This window comes from Geotrypetes seraphini, chromosome 13, assembly GCF_902459505.1.
Source record: "Geotrypetes seraphini chromosome 13, aGeoSer1.1, whole genome shotgun sequence".
NCBI classification, from domain to species: domain Eukaryota; kingdom Metazoa; phylum Chordata; class Amphibia; order Gymnophiona; family Dermophiidae; genus Geotrypetes; species Geotrypetes seraphini.
In genome coordinates this window covers 26,539,892-26,560,414 of record NC_047096.1, presented here as the reverse complement: position 1 = coordinate 26,560,414, position 20,523 = coordinate 26,539,892, and the positions used below count along the sequence as shown (strand labels likewise).

At 44.6% G+C, this 20,523-nt stretch overlaps 1 long non-coding RNA gene across 1 annotated transcript in view; it reads right to left on the bottom strand.

Moving 5' to 3' along the window:
* Nucleotides 1-9,932, bottom strand: part of LOC117347216 — a 58,581-nt gene extending 48,649 nt beyond the window's left edge. Inside the window, exon 1 of the long non-coding RNA XR_004536748.1 lies at nucleotides 9,760-9,932. This is a non-coding gene — a long non-coding RNA (uncharacterized LOC117347216). The remainder of the gene's footprint in view (nucleotides 1-9,759) is intronic.
* Nucleotides 9,933-20,523: the final 10,591 nt, after the last annotated feature.

Genomic DNA, 20,523 nt, shown 5'->3' with positions numbered 1-20,523 from the left:
TAATCAGACCTTAAGTATAGGTCGCAGTCTTCTTTACCTTTTCCTCTAGGATTAGCCTTGCTTTCATGATTATTCTTTGTTACCCTCCAGATGTTTTTTCCCTAAATGATTCTATATTTTCTTTAAAGATTGTAGTTCATCCCCCTCTCCTTTTGTATTGGTAATTATTTGTACGTATAAACTGTACGTTTATTTGTATAAAATTGTTTTATTTTTTTTGTCTCCTATTTTTAAATTGTCATACGCATTGAAGTACTTGACATTGCGTGTACAACAAATTTTTTATAAACTTGAAACTTGACAACATAAACTGGCACTTGGATGTCTTACTAGTTAAAACGTCCAAGTGGGCATTTTTGAAACTGACTTTTTAGACATCTTTCTAATAGTTTTGTCTCCATTGCATCTAAATCTTAAGGGGGCACGTTAGAGGTATATATTGGGTGGCAATAGGTCGGGCTTAGCACGTGTACATTTTACGGCGATAATCAAGCATTTTACGGAACGTCCAGGGCACAATTTGAATGTTTAGGGCTTGAGCTGTTTTTAAAATGAATAAGGGACAAAAAGGTACCCAGATTGACCAGATGAACTATGGCCCCTGCACACTCCCCCCAGTACTCACTAACCTCCCACCCCAAAGATCTGCATCAAACAGTACATATCTGTCTCTATGACAGCTGTAGATACTATGGCCCGTCCTAGTAGAGCTACAAGCAGGTCTATAGAGTATCCTGGTGGGCTGAACGGTATACTGCAGAGAAGGGGACCCAGGCCCATATACGACCCTAACTATTGAACTTGTGGTGGAAAGTGTGAGCCCACCATGAACCCACTGTACTGCCATATAGGTGACACCTGCAGACATATGGGCTGTAGGAGTGGTAGACAGGTGGGTACAGTAGTTTTTTGAGGAGTTTTGGAGGGTTCACTATATAATGTACAAGGGTTATGGTGAGATGTATACCTGGCACTCTTAATGTGAAGTTCACAGCAGTGCACCCTAGGGTGTCCCACTGTTATAGTGGCGCATCTGTGTGGCCAGTCCATTAAAAATGCTGGCCCCTCCTACATGAAAATGGCTTATTTTAGATGTTTTTAATTTGGACTTTTTTTTATATTGGCAAAAAAATATTAGACATCTAGTTGGACAAAGCATCTAGCTGGGCCATTTAAAAAAAAAAAAAAATAGATGTCTTAAGGGTTTGAAAATGGAGATTTTCTCCACCTGATTTTTGGACGTTTTTCTCAAAACAACCAAAGTCAGACTTTGAAGTCCTATCGAAAATGTCCCCCACGTGTAAATTTATATTCTGTTTATTTCCATTGGGTTCCAAAGTGGATTACTGCAAGAAGCCTCAGCAAAGGAGGGAAATACACATTTTTAACTCTGACAATTAGTCAATGTGAGAGGAACTTTTTACATTTTGAAAATAAATACATTTTTAGTGCCTTTCAAAATAGGAAGGTAATTCCCATAATTGTAATGGCAACTCATTCCAAACTCTAACTCTTTGAAAAGAGAAGGATAACGCCAATTGTTTTATTAGATAGCACATTTTTCACAGAAGGATAATTTGACATAAACCTCCGTGATTTTAACCAATTATTTGGCAAGTTCAAAAGTTCCAGTCAGTTCTTCGAGATTTAGCCCATGGAATGATTAGAAAATCAAACATACAGTTTTAAACTCAACGCATAAATGTAAGAGCAGATAGCGTAGCTGGTTTTAAGAAAGGTTTGGAAAAGTTCCTGGAAGAAAAGTCCATAGTCTGTTATTGAGAAAGACAAGGGGGAAGCCACTGCTTCCCCTTATCGGTAGCATAGAATATTGCTACTCCTTGGGTTTTGGCCAGGTACTAGTAACCTGGATTCCTTGAATCTAATGGGTTACAGGATCCGAGGCAACAAGGCTTTACAAAAGGTAAATCGTATCAAACGAACCTGATTGAATTTTTTGATTGGGTGACCACAGAGCTGGATCGAGGACATATGCTAGATGTAATTTACTTAGATTTCAACAAAGCCTTTGATACAGTTCCTCATAGGAGGCTGTTGAACAAACTTGAAGGGCTGAAGTTAGGACCCAAAGTGGTGAACTGGGTTAGAAACTGGCTGTTGGACAGACGCTAGAGGATGGTGGTTAATGGAAGACGCTCAGAGGAAGGAAAGGTGAGTAGTGGAGACCCTCAGGGTTTGGTGCTGGGGCCAATCCTGTTCAATATGTTTGTGAATGACATTGCTGAAGAGTTAGAAGGAAAAGTGTGCCTTTTTGCAGAGGATACCAAGATTTGTAACAGAGTAGACACCAAAGAGGGAGTGGAAAATATGAAAAAGGATTTGCAAAAGTTAGAGGAATGGTCTAATGCCTGGCAACTAAAATTCAATGCAAAGAAATGCAGAGTAATGCATTTGGGGATTAATAATAGGAAGGAACCGTATATGCTGGGAGGAGAGAAGCTGATATGCATGGCGGGGAGAGGGACCTTGGGGTGATAGTGTCCGAAGATCTAAAGATGAAAAAACAGTGTGACAAGGCAGTGGCTGCTGCCAGAAGGATGCTGGGCTGTATAAAGAGAGGCGTAGCCAGTAGAAGGAAGAAGATGTTGATGCCCCTGTACAGGTCATTGGTAGGGCCCCACTTGGAGTATTGTGTTCAGTTTTGGAGACCGTACCTAGCGAAGGACGTAAGAAGATTTGAAGGGTCCAGAGGAGGGCGACGAAAATGATAGGATGCTTGCGCCAGAAGACGTATGAGGAGAGACTGGAAGCCCTGAATATGTATACCCTAGAGGAAAGGAGAGACAGGGGAGATATGATTCAGACGTTCAAATACTTGAAGGGTATTAACGTAGAACATAATCTTTTCCAGAGAAAGGAAAATGGTAAAACCAGAGGACATAATTTGAGGTTGAGGGGTGGTAGATTCAAGAGCAATGTTAGGAAATTCTACTTTACGGAGAGGGTGGTGGATGCCTGGAATGCGCTTCCGAGAGAGGTGGTGAAGAGTAAAACTGTGACTGAGTTCAAAGAAGCGTGGGATGAACACAGAGGATCTAGAATCAGAAAATAATATTAAAAATTGAAATAAGGCCAGTACTGGGCAGACTTGCATGGTCTGTGTCTATATATGGCCGTTTGGGGGAGGATGGGCAGGAGAGGGCTTCAATGGCTGGGAGGGTGTAGATGGGATGGAGTAGGTTTTAACGGAGATTTCGGCAGTTGGAACCCAAGCACAGTACCGGGTAAAGCTTTGGATTCTTGCCCAGAAATAGCTAAGAAGAAAAAATTAAAAAATTTAAATTGAATCAAATTGGGCAGACTGGATGGACCATTTGGGTCTTTATCTGACACCATCTACTATGTTACTATATTACTATGTTAGGATTGGCCACCGTTAGAACAGGCTACTGGGCTTGATGGACCATTGGTCTGACCCAGTAAGGCTATTCTTATGTTCTTATCAGGAGTCAATGCAAATGCCTCTAGCAGAGGTAAAACATGTTCAACCTTTCCCAAACAAAAAATTTGCAAAATTTGAAGCTTTTTCTGTAGTCTAACAGAAATTGTCCTATTAAATAAATGACAGTAATCTAAGGGCCCCTTTTACAAAGCCACAGTAGTGATGCTGTCGCAGTAACCCCTTCCTTTACAAAGCCTTGCTAGTGTTTTTAGCGCCAGCCATGGCAGTAAGAACTCCAACGCTCTTAGGAATTCTATGAGCGTCGGAGTTCTTATCTCTGTGGCCGGCGCTCAAAACGCTAGCATGGCTTTGTAAAGGAAGGGGGTAAATGAACTGAAGTAGAGAATGACACGGTGACAAAATTCATCACCATCCCCGTCCCCGCGGATAACCGCGGGAAATAATCCCATGTCATTTTCTAGTGTCTATTTCAACCTCAGTCCTTCTACACCAGCATTCTTCAAAGCAAAGCTTGCGGGTCAGTGGTTGTGGCCATTCATACTCTGATTCTTATGTGAGCCAAGGATAATGAAGCCATTGTGACATCACTGATGTGATTGGCTCTTAGGCACTAGTGGAATGAGGCATTATGACATCACAATATCTGCTCTGGATACCAGAGACTGTCATTCTGTAGTGTCTGTTTCAACCTCAGTCCTTCTACACCAGCATTCTTCAAAGCAAAGCTTAAGGGTCAGTGGTTGTGGCCATTCATACTCTGATTCTTCCTTCTTTCTTTAAAGAATGACATGAAAATGGTTTCCCGTGGTTATCCGCGGGGATGGGAACGGTGATGAATTTTGTCACCGTGTCATTCTCTAAACTGAAGCCCAAAGGAACTGAATGGGCTTTGATGCATTTACTGCACCATCACCAGCATCACCAATTGCAGTTTTCGTAAAAGGGGCCCTAATTGAGCTAATTGAGCCATAATTCTAAAACTTTGTTGGCTCAGCAAAGATCTAATTGCCCTCAGTTGTCGTAATTTGAAAAAGAATTTATCTGTGGTTCCGGTGTTAGTAAAACACTCAAATCGAGATAACTATACAAATTACTCAAATGCATCTCGGTACTTTATTTGCTGTAACAGTAAGCGAGTAGAAATGTAAATTATCAAACGAGTTATCTGTAAATATTACTATAATTATTGTTATAAGTATGAAACTAAGGGCTCCTTTTACAAAGGTACGCTAGCGTTTTCAGCGAACGCACTGGATTAGCGTGCGCTACCCGAAAAACTACTGCCTGCTCAAGGGGAGGAGGTAGCGGCTAGCGTGTGCGCCATTTTAGCGCGCCTTTGTAAAAGGAGCCCTAAAAGTGTACTGGTGCTTTGTGTGGAAGATAATGAGGACAATTTGGGGGAATCAAAGAACAAACTGAGTTTGAAAATTGTTATAGCGGGGCATCATAGTTTGACCTTTCTTAACATGCTTGACGACAACTAACCTAAATTACTTTGGATTCTTCTTTACCTTGCAATCAAAAATGTTTTATTTTCCTGGAAGGACCTGTCAAAAGTAGAATCAAATACATGGCGGAACACAATGTGTATAACGGCCAAATACGAAAAAGTGACTGCAGAAAAAACTGAAGTCTACCCTAGCATTCAATAAAATTTGGGCTCCAGTACAAAATTACTGCAATTGATAATCTGCGTTTATAATCCCTTGACATTGGTATGGACATTCATTTTCATACTTATAACTAAACTAAACTAAATCTTAGGTTTGTATACCGCAGCATCTCCACAAGCGTAGAGCTCGACACGGTTTACAGGGTTAGGTTGAAAAGGAGCTACAATGAAGGGTTATAGGAAAGGAGCTAGGAAGATAAAGAGGGGCAGGGTACCAAAAAGCGGGAAGTGTTAGATTTTTGAAAAGAGCCAAGTTTTCAGGTATTTGCGGAAGGATTGGAGGGAGCTTGAAATTCTGAGCGGGGATGTGAGGTTGTTCCAGAGTTCTGTGGTTCTAAAGGGGAGGGATGTCCCTAGTTTTCCTATGCGGGATATACCTTTTGTAGAGGGGAATGATAGTTTCAGTTTTTGGGAGGATCTAGTGGAATTAGGGTTAGAGGAATTCCAGAAGAGTGGGATAACGGGAGGGAGGATGCCATGTAGGATCTTGAAGGCTAAACAGGCACCTTTAAAGAGGACTCTGGAGTGAACTGGGAGCCAGTGAAGTTTGGACAGGAGTGGGGAGACGTGGTCGAACTTGCCTTTTGCGAAAATAAGCTTGGTCGCGGCGTTCTGGATTAGCTGAAGTCTATGGATTTTTTTTTTTAGTTAGGCTTAAATAGATGGAGTTGCAATAATCCAGTCTAGAGAGGATGTTCCTTTTAACATTCAATATTCACTTTAGCTTACAAAACTTTCACAATGTTTTAAAAAGGCAATACTCATCTTAGAGTTGTCGGCGGGGTAGATTCTACAACATAGAATCTCTGTTTCGCTATTTGCTTTCTCAAGGAATCGCCTTTCACAGCCATCATTACCACTCTTGTCTCTCTCATACAAAGACCAGTTGTAAGGAAACATTCCTATGGTACCAGTCTGGGAGTGGCACACCACAGCATAGCACTAGATAATGCTAGATTTAGCCTATCCCAATGTTGCATTCCAATGTGTGTGCTCTGAATTTATCAGGATGCTTTTGGTCGTTTGTCTGTGGTACAACAGATGTTTTATCTCAGCATCTGTCTACCTGGAAGGGTTTTATCACCTCAATTGTAAACAGTAGGTTTTATATCCTACCTACACTGAGAAACTTCTGATATTTACAGCTTGGTTCTTCTGCATAAAACTTCAGTAAACATACATCTGTTTTTATTGTTTGGGTTTAAAATATCTTGACCTCATCAAAGAGAGGATTGGGAGATGATGCAGCTTATAAACATCCAGTATTAAACAAATGTAGTGATTAGACATTGTAACTAGCAACATAATATACACATACTAGTCTTATAGCCTGTTACATTAACGGGTGCTAGAATATATGTGTGTGTGTCTGTCTTTATTTTTTTTCTCTCTCTCCTTAGCCGCTTTCTGTATTTCTGTCTGTCTTTTTTTTTCCTTGGCTGTCCACTACCACCCCTTGCCTGCTCCCCCTGTCCATTCTCCTTTCCTTTTACCTCCCCTGTGTCCTCCACCACCCCATCACTACTCACCTTATCCAGCAGAAGCCCTTCTCCCTTTGTTTTACCTCCCCCTGTCCATCATCACCTCCTTCCTGCTCCCCCTGTCCAGCAGTAGGCCTGTCTTCATTTTTCTGCCCCCCTCCCTGTTCATCAGCACCTCTTCCCCTGTCCATCAACCCCTTTTCTACCCCTCCATTTCCGTGTGCTGCAACATTTCCCTCCCACCCCACTTCCCTGTGCAGTATTTTCCTCCCCCCATACCTTCCTCCTGAACTCCATGCCCTACTTATGTTAAAATGCATTCCGGGTTTGGCTGCAGCGGCCTGCAGCCGCCGCGGCCGACATCCGACTCGGGCCGCCACGGTCGACATCCACCTCGGGGGGGAGGAAGAGAGAGAGAGAGAGCTTCGGGCGGTCAGCAGCCGCCGCAGCCGACAGCCGCCGCGGCCGACATCCACCTCGGGGGGAGGGAGAGAGAGAGCTTCGCGCGCATGCGCACTCCTATCTGCGGTGCCCTACAGCTCACAGAAAACCGGCGCACGCAGATGGGAGTGCGCATGCGCGGCCTAGCGTTTTATTATATTAGATATTCTGCTAGGGTAGTATGGTTTCTATAGTAACATAATAGATGATGGCAGAAAGAGACCATTAGGCCTCTGTCCATCCTGTCAAGACTGTCTCAGCTCCCCACCATAGAATATTGCTATAGGTAAGATATTTCCCTTCTTTCCCATCTTAGCATAAAGCAGGGGTGGGCAATTACCCGTTCTACTCCGTCTCTTTTCCAAGCTGAAGAGCCCTAACCGTTTTAGTCTTTCCTCAGACAAGAGGAGTTCCGTTCCCTTTGTCATCTCAATAATTTCAACTGATTGTCAGGTATTGGCTGCTGAACACCAAAGTGACTCATTACTATGATATTTAAGGTAACATAGTAACATAGTAGATGACGGCAGATAAAGACCCGAATGGTCCATCCAGTCTGCCCAACCTGATTCAATTTAAATTTTTTTTTTTTTTTTTCTTCTTAGCTATTTCTGGGCAAGAATCCAAAGCTTTACCCGGTACTGTGCTTGGGTTCCAACTGCCGAAATCTCTGTTAAGACTTACTCCAGCCCATCTACACCCTCCCAGCCTTTGAAGCCCTCCCCTGCCCATCCTCCACCAAACGGCCATACACAGACACAGACCGTGCAAGTCTGCCCAGTAACTGGTCTAGTTCAATATTTAATATTATTTTCTGAGTCTAAATCTTCTGTGTTCATCCCACTGATTCCTTAATATTCAGTAGGGTATGGATAGTGTCCCAAACACTCATGTTCTCACGTAAATGATCACAGTGGTATATGGAAACTGCATTTATTTGTGTTGAATTTCAGATTGACTTTTGAAAGTATACAATTCTACTGTTATTTGTGCATGGCATAGCCTTCCCGTTCTGGCAATGGTCATTACTTCATCCTATATCCCCTAGAGCCAAGTAATAGGGCATCTAACTCAAACACACTAGAACCTATTTTGTGTAGGTTCTCAGTCTCAGTCAAGAAGGGACCATCCTTAGCTGTTCGCTCAGATTTTCATTTTAATCTCCCACATTCTAGCCAGGATCCTAATCCATGCCTTCAGGCTCTACTGTATAACATGGTCAATAAATAATCAGGGCCAGCGAGCAAAGGATTTATGCTCTGAGAGCTATGTATGCTCCTACATTGGTCTCTTGAACATTTACTAGGGCTGAGCTCCTAAATGTATACTCTAAGGCCTAGATTCAAGCAGAGCCCAGCGTCTGATGAGGTGCAGGGTTGTAGCAAGCTCACATGCCATTCATCAGCAAGAAAGTTGAAATTTTGAAATTAAGCCTAACTTTAGCCTAACATAAGCCTAACTTATGCAATGCCCTAAATCTGCGCCTATCTCGCATCTGTGCTATAAGGACGCCTAAAGGATGCCTAAGTCCGTCTAAGTTCCAATTAACCTTGTTAAGACCCTTAAATCACTCATTATCCACTTAAATTGGACTCCTAAAGTTAGGCGCACTTTATACAATCTATGCCTAAATTTTGCTAAGCTCGTAAATTTAGGATCAAAAAAAGTGGATGGAAACAGGGGCAAACTTAGGGCAGGGGAAAACTTAGGGCAGGGGAAAACATTTAGCAGCATACTGCCCGATAGTCAAAGGTCCAGATTCTCTTAATGGTGCTGGTTTTTTAGGCGCTGTTAGGTGCCCAAGCTCAGCGAAAGCACCTGTTAAACAATGTTTTTCACTGATTTTCAAAGTGCCTACCGCCACCTATAATATCAACACTGGAATTGCGCGTCTGTAGGGGCTTTTTGGCGCCTAACACCACTACAGCCATGGCTAATGTCAGAAGTGGCGTTAGGCACCATAAAGCACTTACGGAGATACAATTCACATCAAAAGAGGAGCCAGAAAGGTAGGCCTGGAAAACCCTGGCCTACGTTTCTGTCACCTACCTTTGCTGGAGGAGCGATTCTCTGTCCGGCACCGTCGCGTGATTGACACCTGATCAGAGGCCACTTTTAAGGCAGCCACCGACAACGATGCCAGTGAGAGAATCCAGGCCAAAACAATTTAACTGGACAGGAGAACCTGCTGCCCAATCAAATCACTTCGTCCTGACTATCCATTGATCATCAGCACTTAGCTGGAGAGAGCCACTGAATGTCAACTCTAAATGACCCAGCATCTGTCCATGGAGGGGTGGTCCATGGGGGGGGGTTGTGTGGAGCCTGGGTGGAGCCGGTACTTAACTGGTTAGCAGCAATATTCACACCACTAACCAGTTAAGAAACCAAAGTTAGGGCAACAAAAAGCGTAGGGTTACCAGATTTTATTTTAGTAAAATCCGGACCCCCCTAAACCCGCCCCCCCAGGCCCGCCCAGTTCCACCCATCCCTGCCCCGTTATGCCCCAGTCCCAACCCCGATCCCGCCCTAGCCCCATCCCAGCCATGCGCCCCGCTGCCTACCCAACGTGATTTTGAGGAAGCTTTTCAAAACTCAGACAAAGTGCCATGGTTTGAAAAGCCGTCCGTACCCCCGGACATGTCCTTGAAAAGGAGAACATGTCTGGGGAACTCCAGACATCTGGTAACCCTACAAAAAGGCTGTCCTAACTTTAACTGCCATACAAACTGGGTACTTACATTGAATATTAGCCAGTGCCCAATTAACTTCCTGGTATGGCCTGAGGAGTTCACTGGACAACCCTTCCCCGAATCCACTTCCCTTGGCCCCTTGCCCTCCTGCACCTTTCTTTAGTATTGGTGGTATAGGGACCTGTGGACAAAAGCAATATCCACTCACTCCTGCACCTCGTGGCGCTGACCTGAAAATGGCCGCCATGACCTCTATAAGTCTGGGAAAACCTGGACATGTCCTCTTGTGCCCAGAGGGATTTCTAAAACCCGGCAGTTCATCCGTGTTTTGGAAGTCCCCGAGCTTTGCGCCATCTCTGGAGGCCCTCTGCACGTGTGCGGACGTCAACGTGATTATGTCATGCGCATGTGCATATGATGTCATCACATCGACATCCACGCATGCACAGAGGCCCTCCAGACCTCAGGGAAGGAGAAAGAGAGTTTGGCTGGGGGCAGAATGGGGTGGGGCTGGAAGCAGGACAGGGCGGGGCTGGGGCAGAATGGGAGGAGCCAGGTGTCCTCCTTTTTTAAAAGAGGAAATCTGGCAACCATATCTAGAGGCAGTCTCCTGGCCTTGAATGGCCAGAACCCGCATAACCTCTGCATCTCCCAATGACCCAGGTACTCAATGCTGGTGTCTGGATATGACCCTGCACTGAATATCTGAGTCAGTAATCCTTACATGCAGTAAGTGTGTGCTACGGTTATACATTCTTTTTTAATTTGCATCCCTCCAGTCAGACCATCAGTAAATAAGGGCTCCATAGAAACTCAGCTTGGTTAAAAGAGTCTAAAATGGAAGTGTTAAAAAAATAAAATAATGCCCAAAAGGAAGAGAGAGATGGAATAGTGTGAAAAGAAATGTCAGTGTCCCACAGAGACTGCGATGTGGTCAGTAGTTTGTGTGAATATACTTATACAGCAGCCTGAGCACAATGCAGCCATGTTGAAGGCGAGAAGAGCTCTCTTTGCTGAGTTCTGCTGCCATCTTCTGCCCATCCTGCATCACTGCAGCTCCTCGGCTGTTCAGTGTTCCCAGTTCCCACCCTATCTCTCACTGTGCCACCTCTCCAAGCTTTCTAACATTCAGGGCAATGCACATCAAGTCCCTGACATTCTGCTTTTGCCTTCTGCAAATAAAAATATGATAATACCCACATCCCCATAACACTCATCTTCTCTTTTTTGAAGATGCCTTACAGATGTTTTTAATTTTAAAAAATCATATGAATTTTTTATACCTTGTAACCTACTGTATATTCTTGCATTACTTATATTTCTATTTCGTTAAGAATTGTTTGATGAACGTAAACAATTTAATTGATTATAAATAACAAATTTTTCAAAATCATATGAGGAAGAGACCTGAAGATGAAGTCTTTGAATTATAGTCAAATGGCTGTGCTGCCTCCTTCCTCCGGGTCATGGGAAGCCTATCCATGAAATATTAATGAAGTCCTCTTTTTATATGAAAACAATTTAACCAGGCTCACCCCATCCACTTCCCATGGCCCAAACCATTTACACTTCATACAGAATGTGAATAAGTCATTATGGGGGCTTTGGGAGGCACACAAGTTTGCAGGATTTCATCTGCAGTTTACCAACATAATCCTCAGCTGTTCCGAGAACTGTCAGGTCAATATTCAAATGCCACAGTCAGTGTTTGTTTTTAAATGCCAGCCATAGCACTTAAATTGTCCAAATATATTCAGCATCGCTATCCACAGAAGAATATACAGATTCAGTGGCGACCAGCGCATCTTATGTGGATAGTCATCAATCTGCAACTGCTATTCAGGTACAAGGGGGTGCTGAAAAGTTCTCAACCCAGCCAAGAAGAGAATGACAGGAATATGGTTCAATCAATACTCTGAATGGCTCAAAATAGCGATATTGAGCCAATGAGGGCCTTTGGCTCCTCCCACTGCATCTTGGGAAGCCCTGTCATTTGCAGCAGGTGGCTCTATAGGCAGGAGGGAGTGAGCTTCCCTCCTGCCATTTGCTCTTCTAAAGGTACCGGGGTGTTCTAGGGATTTGGGAGGGGCCCAGGAATGTTGGGGGGATGTCAGGGGGTGGAGTTGTCAGGGCACGTCGGGGGAGGTTCAGGAGGATGTGGGGGATGTCAGGATGATGTGGAGGATGTCAAGGGATGCTGGGGGGAAGGGGAGGAGGAGGGGTGTAGGGCTTCACAGCTTAGCTGATCCTGACAGGAGGAATCCCCGTCATCTGAGCCACCAGGAATCTCCAAAACCAGATCAGCTGATGGGGATTCGTTCTGCCTTGATTAGACAAGGTAGTTGGTGGGTACGTCTACAAAACTTGCTTTTGTACATTTTTTGCATGAACGTTTTTATTTGTGAAAATGGGCTAAAAAGGTAGATGTCCTAAGGACCAAAACTTATATCCAGCTTATTTTCAAAAATAAAAGATAGACTTTTGGCAGCTTTGGAAAATGGACATTTTTCCTGCTGGGTTTATGGACATCTTGCACAAAATGTCCAACTTCAGACTTAGGCACATTTTTTGATTATGCCCCTCTTAGGCTTTAAGTGGTATACAAATACGTAAATAACTAAGTACTTTCAACATCTCTGACAGAGATGGATTTCACCCAGGGGAATCTTGCAGAATAATTCTACAGGTACCTGCTAAAGCTAAATGCTTTGAAAAACTGTCTTTATAACTCATAAGGAACTTAAAGGAAGGTTTCCAAAGGCTCTACAATAGGTACAGTATGGAAGCAATTCTATAACAGAGGGTATACCTTCAAAAGCGCAGAGAACAGTGGCGCATCGACATTTGAGCACAGGAAAAATGTGCGCTGCTGCTTCCGCCGCTTTTGAGGCCTTCTGTTTTATGCTGTGAGGGGCTGGGGGGGAACCACCCGACTACACTTAGAACTGCTTGCGCTCCCATTGGGAGGAACCCCCCCCCCCCCAGTACACTGAAAACTCCCATTCTTTTCACTGTTCAGAAGTTTTCAGTGCAGTACCCTCAACAAGGGACTTCTAACACCCCCCCCCCCTTAGAGAGCAAAAGGGAAGGCCTCAAAGCAGCGGAAGTGGCGGCATGCATTTGTCCTGCGCTGCAATGTCAGCGCGGGATTGTCGGCGCGCCACTGTCCTCCGTGCTTTTAACGCGTCACCATAACAGAGCACACAGTAGGGGCCTATTCTGTCAAAGAACACAGGCTCTTACTTTGCTTTGAAGAATACATTTAAGGATGAGCACTTACACCAGCCAAAGAGCAGGTGTGTGAGTTCCTTTGCTAACCTTTGCTTACCAGGCGGCTAAATTGAACTCCTGGCTAGCCCAAATGGTACTCGAGGCCCCCACCTACCTTAGCTTCAGAAAACTACTCAAAACGCACCTTTTCCGAGAACAGGCCCTTTAACCCCCCTTCCACCTGCAACTACCCCTTTCCCACTCTCTCCCCGCTCCCATTGCTCCCCCCCTCCCCCTACTTGGTCTCTCTCCTGTTTTCTTTTACCTTCCATCCCTACCTTTGTTGTTGCTTGTACTTTTGATAAAACCCTGTTAAAGTGCTCCCACGCTCCCTTCTTTGTTGCGGTAACTTTGTCAAAATTTTGTAAATCCGTGTGTCAGCACGGATCTTAATTAATGGATGTGAACTGCCTAGAACTTCTTGGGTGTGGCGGTATACAAGAATAAATTATTATTATTATTATTATGTGCAACAGAGATGTGAGTAGTTTGCAGTCCCTGTTCCCTAAGCTGAGGGGGGGGGAGTCCTCCAACTGCATTTCTGCCACTAGGGGGAGGTGCTTCAGTATTGTGTTTTCAATCACTAGGGACAGGCAGCTTACCTGGAGTTAGGGTTATCAAATGTCCAGGATTCCCCCTGACGTGTCCTCTTTTTAGGTGACTATCTGAGTGTTCGGGCAGTTTTCCTAAATTGGAGGGTGGTGGTTGTGATAGTTTGACTGGCTCCAGAAAAAGGAGGACGGATTGAGACATCTGGGTTTTACTTCCAATGGAATCCAGCCTCCTTTTACTGGAGTCATATGGTAACCCTAGACTAGGTTTTAAAAACCCATTGTTCACAGCAGTTGCATAGCCACAAGCCCATCCACTTTGGGCTCAGCATAATCCACCCAACCTCCCCTCTCCCCAATTTCTGGCATGTCTTTCTTCCCTCCCGGCAAACCGACACTTCCTCTCTAGTCCCTTCCTCTTCCTCCCCCACCAGCCCTCCATTCCTCAGATAAGTTGCTGGCAATGTCAATGATTGAGGCACCTACTGCTGGCCAGCTTCTGAAGTCTTCTCTCTACCATATCCCATGGTTCCCAGCTCCTGTGATGCAATTTCCTGTTCCCGCACAGATGTGAAGTGGTAGAAAGGAGCTCCTAGCTGATATTCAGGGAGGATAGTGAGCTATCTCACGCTGAATATCCCAGACTCTAGATTAGCCAGCGACCAGCTACGTTGTGCGACAGAGCCAATCATCACCAATATTCAGTAGCTCACCATCTAAGTTCAGTGACCAAAGACAACCACCTACAAGGTATATCTTTGGCCATTGAGATTTAGCCAGCTAAGACCCAACCAGCCCAAAATAGACTGGAAAGTCAATGCCGGTGACCAGATACAGCACTGGCATTGAATTTCCAGTATTGCCCGTGGTCTGAATATGAACCAGACACTTTTGTAAATTAAGTAGATATTTGCAGAATGGGTCTTAGATAGCATGCTGGTATATATGTACATAAGTGCACACATATATGCAGTATATGTGCATATACAATATGTTGGTATTCCAAACATTTATGCACATAACACACTTAAATGGGAGCAGCTAGGGTATAGAATTGTCTCCAGTGTGTGGTAATGTGTGTGTGTCTCTCTGCGTGAGCGTTCGAGGAGGGGGTATTATAGAATAATATACAGATACATAAGACTGAGCAAATCAGAAAGCAATCAGGGATAATGATATTGAAAGATGGCCTAGGTCTGGGCAAAGAGGAAAGCAGAGCACAGAGCAGAGAAATGGTGCCTCTGATAACACTGATGAGATAGTTATATGCAAACACACATAAGTACCGGACTAGAAGAGGACAGTAAGCGAGCAGCCAGGGGCATAGCGTCCCGCGAATGCGCTTGAAACATGCATACAGCCATATCTGGGATGTAGCAGCTTCATTCTCGCATTTAAACTGTCAAAAAAAAAAAAAAAAAGTCCTTAAAGCTTCCTTCAGTCATCAGCTGTGATGAGCCAAAAACGCATCTGTGAAACAAAGCACTGTGCGGTTTGTTAGTAATTTAGATTTTTCTAAGTGCCTGGAAATGTATTTTAATGCAATTCACTCATAAAAGGTAAGACAGGATAGATAGCTAAGCAGAAAGCCCCCCCCATTACTACAAACCTTCTTTGTTCTTGGACTGAATACATTTCGAGAACTTATTGTCTCAAAGCCTTTATTTTATGCAGCACATTGCTGCCATAAATTGTAAAACACAATGACAGCAATCAGACCATGAAGCGTACCTGCGGCCCCTTCGATGATTCCAAATACCTTCCTTGTCCCCGTCTCTTCCCCAATTCTGAGCCTGAGAGGGTGGGGGCATTAATGAGATCGCTGAGCTTTGGATGAGTGCCTGCCTGCTCTGTACCTCCCAGCTTCTCTGCTAACAATGTGGGTTTCAGGTGACCCGTCAATTGAGCGCAGGACAAAAGCGCTCCGACAAAGACGCGCCGACAATTGCGTGCAGGGCGTATGTGCTCCACCGGTCCTGCTGCTTTAAACCCATAACATTAGCGCTATGAGGGGGTGTGAAGGGGAAACCCTCCCCCAGTGTTCCCTCTAAGCTGCGCTGGCGTGCGCTGGCGCACAAAATATTACATCGCAGCGCACACGTTTCTCGTCACAGCGCACGGCGTACGGCAGATGGCAGGGCGGCGAGAGGAGAATCGGGCGAGTTGGCTCATAACTTGCTGGCGCCCGATATTTTTAGCTCACAGCGAAAAAAAGTTTGCTCACAACACCCGCCCGCTTAGAGGGAGCACTGCTCCCCACTACATGTACAAATCCTTGCGCTCCTTTTGGGAGGGGGGGAAAACACACCCACACACACACTACGCTGAAAAACTCCCAAGCACCAAAAACTGAACGGAAAATGGAAGTCCCCCCAAACCCCCAGCAACGGGAGTGCGAGGACTTCTACATGTACTGGGGACTTCCCTCCCATACCCCCTCATAGCGCTTATGGTAAGGCTTTAAAGTGGCAGGACCGGTGTCGCACATAGGTCCTGTGCCATGCACTCTTCTGTTTCCCCTGGCTTGCGAGGTCTGACAACAATCCTCTGGCGATGGCTTTCTGACAACAAGAAAGAAGAAGGCAGACTGCAGTATGCGGCCCGTGGTGCGATGCAGAGTTTTCTTCATTGCCGCCCCTGGGTGTTTTACCTTCAGGCCGCATTCATTTCTGTGCACAAAGCCACGGGCGGCGGCTCCTCACGTGTCCCACGCCTCACCCGGAAGCCTTCCCTCTGACGTTGTGATAGAATTGAAAAATGAACTTGCAGAGCTATTGTTAGTAATTTGTAATTTTTCTTTAAAAACCAGCATAGTACCGGAAGACTGAAGGGTGGCCAACATGATGCCGATCTAGCGATGGAAATAACTAGTGTCCCCTAGTCTTTGTAATTTTTGAAGGAGTGAAAAATCGATCCACTTGTGCCTGTTCTATACCACTCAAGATTTTGTAGACTTCAGTCATATCTCCCCTCAGCCATTTCTTTTCCAAGCTGAAGAGCCCTAACCTTTTTAGTCTTTCCTCATACGAGAGGAGTTCCATCCCCTTTATCATCTTAGTCGTTCTTTTTTGAACCTTTTCTAGTTCTGCTATATCTTTATTGAGATAAGGTGACCAGAACTGAATACAATACTCCAGGTGAGGTCATACCATGGAGCAATACAGAGGCATTTTAACATTATTAGTCTTGTTAACCATCACTTTTTTAATAATTTCTAGCATCTTGTTTGCTTTTATGGCCACTGCCGCATATTGGGGGAAAGTTTCATCGTATTATCTATGACACCCAGATCTTTTTCTTGGGCGCTAACCTAGCATCTGGTAACTATGATTTGGGTTATTCTTCTCAATGTTCATCACTTTGCATTTGTCCACATTAAATTTCATCTGCTATTTGGACACCCAGTCTTCCAATTTCCTATGGTCTGGCTGCAATTTTCACAATCTGCATGCGTTTAAACAACTTTAAACAGTTTAGTGTCATCTGCAAATTTAATCACCTCACTCGTTGTTCCAATTTCAAGATCATTTATAAATAAGTAAAATAGCAGCAGTTCCAGTACAGATCCCTTTGGCACTCCACTATTTACCCTCCTCCATTGAGAAAAATGGCCATTTAACCCTATCCTCTGTTTTCTATCCAATAACCAATTCCTAATTCACAACTGAACATTGCTTCCTATCCCATGACTCTTTAATTTTCTCAGGAGCATCTCATGAAGAACTTTGTCAAAAGCTATCTGAAAATCTAGATACACTATATCGACCAGCTCACCTTTATCCACATGTTTATTTATACTTTCAAATTCCAGCAAATTGGTCTCTTGGGGTTTCTTAGGAAAAGGAGAAATAGTGGATACTGCAAATGTGCAGACTATATGAGCCATTTGGCCTTTATCTTTTGTCATGTTTCTATGGGGTAACTGTTCCATTTAAAGACTCTGTTAAGGTCCTTAGCGTTCTTTTGGACAGTACCTTGATATTTCAAATCAGATTTCCTCTGTGGTTCAATGTAGTTTTTTTTTTTACCTTACATCAGATTTGATCCATTTAATCAGGATTCTTCTCCTTGCCCTTGTCATTACTAAGCTTGACTACTGTAATTCTTTCTATCAGGGTCTCCCAATATCTCAACAATGCTATTAAATTATTGTATGGCAAGAAAGACATAACCACGTTACATCTTCAGGGTAGGGAACGAAGGCAGCAATCCAGTCGGGCTTTTAGGCTTTCCCCAGTGAATATGTGAGAGATCAGTTGACATACTATGGAGGCAGTGCATGCAAATAGATCTCATGCCATATTCTTTGGAGAAATCCTGAAAACCCGACTGGTTTGCGGCCTTCGTTCCTCACCCCTGTGCCTTATTCATTACGGAACTCTGACTTCTAATTTCTTTTCAGGTGCCCTTTAAATATTCACCTCAGTGTGTGCTATGTTCATCTTAACAACACATGCTGTACCTAGTTTTTGCTATATGTGGCTTAATTCATTACAGAACCCTCTATGGAACACCCTCTCCCCTTACAATCAAAGTTGTGTGAGGAAGACATGGTTTTCTTCCAAGGAGAGTAATGCTGTAGACCCAGGTATGGTAGAGGCTGGATCCATACCACCTTTAGCAGCCCACAAGCCTGTGTGGGAGTTGAAGCTGCAAGAATAGCAAGAGGCTTGTCAACCCTTTTCAAGGACTGAACTACTTCTCCCTTCTCTGAATCGCCGCCACAAAGCGGCGGCCCGCTGGACTCCTCCCACTACCAGACTTCTCCCTTCTCTGAATCGCCACCGCAAAGCGGCGGCCCGCTGGACTCCTCCCACTACCAGACTTCTCCCTTCTCTGAATCGCCACCGCAAAGCGGCGGCCCGCTGGACTCCTCCCACTACCAGACTTCTCCCTTCTCTGAATCGCCACCGCAAAGCGGCGGCCCGCTGGACTCCTCCCACTACCAGACTTCTCCCTTCTCTGAATCGCCACCGCAAAGCGGCGGCCCACTGGACTCCTCCCACTACCAGACTTCTCCCTTCTCTGAATCGCCACCGCAAAGCGGCGGCCCGCTGGACTCCTCCCACTACCAGGTCTGCCTATGCTCCATTTAAACAGGCCATTTGCGGCGCACGCCTCACTGCACTCTGAATCGCACCAGCGCACAGAAGTCACCCTCTACAGTTTTATAGCCAATCATTCAGAAAAAGGGAGATTTTTTAAAAAAATCTTCAACAGCAAACAACTGCATACTACTGCCATTTCTGTACCACTGTTTCAAACAGTGGACACTTTTTAACACAGAAGCCAGCTTTGTGGGTGCTGGAGCACCCACAATATTGGGCAAACTCTTTAACTATGTTCAGGAAGGGGCAATTTTCATTCGGTTTAATACCACCCCCCCCCCCCACCTCCCCATCATTTAAAAAAGTTGGCTCTTATGTTTTTTAACAAAGCAGTAATTTGCATGACATTATTTTACTGCATCAGTGAGCAAAATGTTCACATTACTTTTGCATTGGAAACCAGGAACTCAGCCATGGGTACATGGTTTTAACATGTGGCTTTCTGCATCAGCTCTATTGTTCTTTCACATTTGAAGAATGGACTATGTTGTAGCTGGTGCATTTTGAATTGAATGTTTTAGACAGCAGAATGTGAAAAATGCATAAGGATGTAAAGGTTTTTTGCAAGGGGCTGTAGTTTCCTACTCAGTACACGCCTACTCAGCCATGTTTCTCCAATCTGCCTGGAAGGGGATTTGGCTTTAGCTTACACCTTTTTGAGTAGGTAGTTCAAATTGCGTTATATTCAGATATGAAAGGCATTTCCTTGTTCCTAAAGGGCTTACGATCCAAGTTTATTCCTAAACAATAGAGAGTTAAAGTGAGCTGCCCAAGATCACAAAGAGCCACTTTGGGATCTGCATCAGGCTTCCCTCATTCACAGGGGAAGATTTTCAAAAGCTTGTCGTGGAAGTGAGACTGGTTGTAGTCACTCCTACCTGCAAGGCAGCTCAATCTCCGATGCTCAAAAGGGTTCTCGGTGGCTTTTACCAATCATGGTAGCAGCCACCACGAACCCTAAGCAAATGCATTACAAGGAGGTCATTAGTATTTAAATGAGCACTCCTTGAAATGTTCAGAAGGGAACGCCACCTATTACTGGGTCAAATTTTCTGGCAGATTTGGAGCTGCCAGTAGTTGTTTGTGCATCTGTTGTGTGAGTGTATGTCCTCTGTAGAGTTACCAGACGCCTGGATTTCCACGGACATGTCCAGATGCCCTCCCGCCCAACAAGAGTAGGCAGTGGGGGTGGGGCTAGGGTGGGATTGGGGGCAGGACTAGGGTGTAACGAGGTGGGAATGAGAGGAACTGCACCTATAGGGCACGGGACATATACTTACATGACAGATGCACAACAGCCGTGTCCATATCAAGTGTAAAAAAAGAACAAAATTAAAAACTTTAATAATCTGCTTGTGAGCTCCAGTGATTGGGAGCTGTAACTCTTCTGCACAGGCGCCAGCCACAGTCCCTCCCGCTCTTACAGGACAACTTAGTGCAAATAGCGTGCATTTAATTTGCACGCTATATGTGCTGAACATAACCCAGCAAAACAAAATTGCTCCCTACATGGCATTTTTACCGGGTTGCCAGAGCTTTGTGCATCCTGCCCTCAGAGCTAGAAGCACTAAAGTCAGCGATCATCGCTAAACCAGTTTTGATTGCTTTAGCGACGATCGCATTTGCCGACCCGATGCACAAAACGGCTCACCGCATGTTTTTCCCCTGGATCGCCCATTTTCCGGCCATGCAAATTAGCTATTTCATAATAAAACCTCAGGCAAACTACCCGAGCGACTGACGCACTAACATCGCTTGGCGATGCACAAAAAAAAAGCGATTAAAAAAAGGCGACTCGTCAAGACCAGTCACATACCTGTCTTACATGCACTTTTTTTTAAGGAACACAGATGCTGTGCATGTGTTAAAAAAAGAAAAAGAAA